We start from the raw sequence: 5,667 nt of genomic DNA, 5'->3' as shown, positions 1-5,667 counted from the left end.
GAAGGGGCTTCACAACCACCTCCCTGCTTCTCTTCTCCCTGTCTCCAATCTTTTCTCCAAATGCCGGACAGCATGAGCTTTCTAAAATGCAAATCTAGTCATAGTGCTCTCCTGCTTAAACCCTTCCATGGCCTCCCACTGCTCAAGGTTAAGCCTGAACTCCCAGACAGTTGCTTCCAGTCTGTTGTAATAGAGACCCACTTCCTCCTGTCCTCACTTTCCCTCTCACAGGCGATGGCTATATTGAACTGCCCACAGCCCCTTACCCCTGGGCCTTGCACCTGCTCCATTTGCCTTCCCATCCCACACCCACTCCATCTTTTCTTGGCTCCCTCCTATGCCTTCTTTGGGTCACTTCAAGCTACTTTAGATAAGTCACCTTTTCCAGGAAGCCTTCCCTGACCTCACAGGGGCTCCAGCTGGGCAAGTTCTTAGCACCTTGGTGTGACCCCCACCACCCTCTGGGGTCCTTGAGAGAAGGCACGAGGACATTGTTGGCAGCACTGTGTGCGCAGAGGGGATGCCAATGCCGGGTGCATGGAGGAATTCGGTGAATACGTGTTGAATAAGTAGTGAGTGAAAGATTGGATGGAGATAGATCACCCTGTGCATTGCATGCCAGGCTGGGGAGCTCGTGTTTTACTCTGTAAGTAAAATGGAGCTACTGCAGAATTTGGAATGAGGGAGTGAGTTAACCTCACCCATGGTTTTGAAAGTTTGCTCTGGTTTCTAGAAGAACGAGGTAGGAGACTCTTGCAATGGTCCATGCAGGAGGTAACGAGGCACTGCACTAGACACAGGCAGGGAGAAGGCAGACAGACAGAGGAGAAGCAATGCGGAAATCATGTTGATGGATCCCATCAACTGATTAGATTTGGGGGCGGGGTGAAAAGCGGGCAAGAGGAGAGCAGGGGAAATGGTTGTGGATGGCTCTGGAATTTAGATCTAAAATGGGGCCAGATGCGGTGGCTTATGCCTATAATCCCAGCACTTTGGGAGGCTGAGGCGGGAGGATCACCTGAGGTCAGGAGTTCAAGACCAGCCTGGCCAACGTGGTGAAACTCCGTCTGTACTAAAAATACAAAAATTACCCCGGTGTGGTGGCACACGCCTGTAATCCCAGCTACTTGGGAGGCTGAGGCAGGAGAATCACTGGAACCCAGGAGATGGAGGTTGCAGGGAGCCAGGATCACACCACTGCACTTCAGCCTGGGCGACAGAGGGAGACTCTGTCTCAAAATAAATAAATAAAATAAAAAGTAAAATAAATAAATCTGGAATGGCCAGGATACGATTATTCCCCTACTGCCAACCAACAGAGGGATGGCCCTTGTATCATTTACACTCAGAGACTTTCCAGGAGCCCCCTCAGTTTCTGCCTGTAGCTTCCCTGAGATCTGTACTCTTTGTTTTCTGAAGTTTGAGGACCCAAGACTTCATGCTTCTGCCGTAAACCCTTACGCGGAGAGCAAATATTTGCAGAGCATGGAGTAATTATTGTTGTTTTTATGGTTATTTATTCAAACAGAACTTGAATTATAAAATTAATAGTGGCTTGCCCTGGTATCTCATCATACACACAGAGCATAATAACTCCAACCCCGCCCCGCCCCCCCAGGACTTTCGAGAATATCTACGGCAGAAGGTTATGGGTTTGGCTTTTTATTTTGTTTTTCAATCTGCAAAACTCTCTTCTCACCCTGCCTCGGTGGAGCTGTGTCTTTGCACACCTGTCCTGGGCAGATGCACCGGCCATCACAGTGGACATTATGCCACACTTGCCTAGGAAAAGCAGCCACCGTGCCGGCCAGAGACACGACCACAAGTCAGGAGGCCTGGCAGGCTCTCCACCAGGTGGAATTGGCAAGAAACTCACGTCTTCTCTGCCGCTTCTCACCAAAGGCAAACTTCAGGGCACAAGGTTAATGTGAACATGATTTGTCATCATCCGGCAGAGTCTCACCGGGGTTCCTGTGTTCAGCAGTTTCACCGAGCTCAGTATTTCTGAAGCACTTACCCCTGCTGGACAAGCAGTTACTGAAGAAAGCAGGAAGAATAAAAATGAGAATTTGTCGAAGTGAAGTGGGACTTGCCTGTGGGTGCTGCACTCACAGGTGATGGATCAGGACACACAAGTGACAGTGTGGACCTGGAGGTCAGACCACCTGGAATCAAAGCCCGGCTCGGCCACTTACTAATGTCGTGATGACCGCTTAACCCCTCTCCAGCTCAGTTTCCTCATCTGTGAAATGGAGATGATAAAAATAACTATTCCCAGGGTTCGATGAACATTCATTGAAATGATCAACACGAAGAATTTAGCGTTTAGCAGACTGTAACCCTTAGCTAGTGTGATTTTTCAACCTCCAGCGCCCTTTGGTAGAGTAAATAATTCCAGCGGTCATCTGTTCCTACGCTGCTTTTGGAGTTTCCCATCCCCGTGGGCTGCTGCTGCTGCTTTTTCTGCATTCATGAGATTTTTTTTTTTCTCTCTTGAAAAGAGCCCCCTGCCAGGCGAGGTGGCTCATACCTGTAATCCCAGCACTTTGGGAGGCCAAGGCGGGCGGATCACTTGAGGTCAGGAGTTCGAGACCAGTCTGGCCAACATGGTGAAACCCCGTCCTACTAAAAATACAAAAATTAGCCAGGCGTAGTTGCACATGCCTGTAATCCCAGCCACTCAGGAGGCTGAGGCAGAAGAATTGCTTGAACCTCGGGGGTGGAGGTTGAGGTGAGCCAAGATCACACCACTGCACTCCAGCCTGTCTACATAGCGAGATCCCATCTCAAAAGGAAAAGAAAAGAAAAGAGCTTTCAAAATATACCTGCCTCCAGAAATACTCAGTAACAGCTTAGTAACAGGTGGGCAGATCACGAGGTCAAGAGATGGAGACCAGCCTAGCCAACATGGTGAAACCCCGTCTCTACTAAAAATACACATATTAGCCGGGTGTGGTGGCGGGCACCTGTAGTCCCAGCTACTCAGGAGGCTGAGGCAGGAGAATCGCTTGAACCCGGGAGGCAGAGGTTGCAGTGAGCCGAGATCGTGCCACTGCACTCCAGCCCGGGTGACAGTGCGAGACTCTGTCTCAAAAAAATGAAAGAAAAAAGGAAACGCTGTACCCATTAACAGTCACTCTGCATCTCCCACCGTCCACCCCACACCCTGGCAACTGCAAATCTGCTTTCTATATCTGTGGATTTGCTGATTATGGATATTTCATATAAACAACATGCTTCCTGTATTCTTAAGACAAAACCCTTCTCTTCCACGTGGAAGCAGTAAGCTCCACAGTCAACAGTTGATCTTGGGAATCAGGCCCACCAACGTCGAAGCCCCAGCTCTGCCACTATGGACTGGATGACAGCAGGTGAATTATCTAACATTTCTACAACTTGCTTTTCTCCTCCAGAAAACAAGGATGATAATCACAAGATCGTCACCCAGGGTTATGTGAGGGATCAATGAGCTGACACTTGACCAGGGTGCTGTCAGTGATTATTAATATTATTTCCAATTATAGCACACAAGTAATACAAGCTCATTGAAAAAGATATGGTCAACACAGAAATGCATAAGAAATGCAATAAGAAAGTTGAGGCCGGGAGTGGTGGCTCACACCTGTAATCCCAGCACTTTGGGAGGCTGAGGCAGGTGGATCGCTTGAGGCCAGGAGTCCGAGACCAGCCTGGCCAACATGGTGAAACCCTGTCTCTACAAAATACAACAATTAGCCAGATGTGTGTCACACACCTGTAATCCCAGCTACTGGAGGGAGCTGAGGCACAAGAATCTCCTGAACCCGGGAGGCGGAGTTTGCTGTGAGCTGAGATCTCGCCACTGCACTCCAGCCTGGGTGATGGAGTGAGACTCTGTCTCAAAAAAAAAAAAAAGAAAGAAAAAAGAAAAGAAAAGAAAAGAAAATCGCCCTTATCGGGGATAAGACTGTGCTGTGGGTGGAAGATGTGTGACCGTGGCTCACCTTAGGGCTAGCCAACAACAGCTGCAGCAATAGCGAGTGTTGAGATGCATGGACAGAGCATGGGCTTTGGAGCTGGACAGACCCAAGCCTGCCTCTCTGCCCTGTCAATCTATGGTGACCTCAGACAAGTCATTTAACTGCCCTGAGCCCTGTGTCTTTTATCTGTCATGGTTAATGGGAAACATCTCCTTCCTAAGGTTGATGTGAGAATTTAAAAGAGATGAATCCCAGCAATTTGGGAGGCCGAGGCAGGAGAGTCGCTTGAGCCCAGGAGCTCGAGGCCAGCCAGGGCAACGTAGCAAGAGTCCCCATATCTACAGAAAACATTTTTCTAATTAGCTGACCATGGTGGTGTGTGCCTATAGTCCCAGCTAGTTGGGAGGCTAAGGTGGGAGGATTGCTTGACGCCAGGAGGTCAAGGCTGCAGTGAGTTGTGTTCATGCCACTGTACTCCAGCCTGGGAGACAAGGTGAGACCCTGCCATAAATAAATAAATGAATAAATAAGATGTTCAATGTCAAATGCATGACACATAGTAGGGTCATAACAGCCACAGGCATGAGTGGGCCCTGGAGAAGGCAGCACACGAGAAGAGCCGTTCAAGTTGCAAGTACTAATCCAAGTGGCTGTGCAGAAACGAGGGAGAAGGTGGGAGCCTTGTGGGGCACTGAGGATTTCCAGAGATGCCAGGAAGGACTTTGCAGGCAGGGAGAAGGTGCTGAGTGCAGCAGGGCTGTGGGCTGTTTTATTTCCCTCCCTAACCTTCACACTCAGTCGCTCCCATCCCACTAGCTCATTCACTCTTCTCCACGTCCCCGTGTTCACAGCAAAGCAGCCTGTGGGCGGTGCAGAAGATGGAGAAGTCGTGAGAATAATAGCAACAATAGCAATAGTAATAGCTGGCATTTTTATGGAGGGTTGCTGTGTGCCAGGCACCAAGCCAACCCCTTTCTCACTTCCTCCTCAACTCCAAGGGGGTGGGGAGGGGGCCGAGGGAGCTTCTGCTATAATAGCCTCTCCGTGAGGACGGGAGACCGCAGAGGGGCTGCTCACGTGCTGACGTGGAGGGATCCCTGGCCCCCAACAGACCTGGGCTCTCCCAGCCACACCGCCTTGGAATCTGAGGGACTTCACGCTTCTGGGAAAGGAACAACAAGGAAGGCAGACACAGAGTTTTTGTGCGATTCAGAAAGACTCCAGAGAGTAATAGGCCAGCTTCCCTCCAGTATTGGAAGCTACTCTATGAAACTCAAACTCATAGGCCAAAACTGCATGCTTTTTTCAGAAGGCCAAAGCAAGGCCACCTCAGCTCACAGTATGCCAAGCTTCAATTAAATGTAAACGGATCCCTTAATGCACAGAAGAGATGAAATAGGGCTGAGGCTGCATGCTGCATTGAGTCCACATGGCACCAGGGAAGTCTGACCCCTAGGAAAGGGCACGTACAGATTGGCTGCGGGTGCCCGGAGCATGCAAATAATTGGAAATAATGGGGCTCCAGTAGGTACCATCAAACACGTGAATGGGATTGTTCCTAGCACTTCTGTGAGCCACAGATGACTTGCGCCATCTCCTTTGCTGTGCTGAGTAGCAACAGATGGCAGAAGGAGAGCTGGGCAAAACCAAGTCTCGTCTCCCCACCACTAACTAGCTGTGTGACCTTAGGCCAGGCACTTAACCTCTC

The sequence above is a fragment of the Hylobates moloch genome, unplaced genomic scaffold (genome assembly GCF_009828535.3).
Source record: "Hylobates moloch isolate HMO894 unplaced genomic scaffold, HMol_V3 SCAFFOLD_18, whole genome shotgun sequence".
Classification (NCBI taxonomy): Eukaryota; Metazoa; Chordata; class Mammalia; order Primates; family Hylobatidae; genus Hylobates; species Hylobates moloch.
This window is presented reverse-complemented; position numbering follows the sequence as displayed.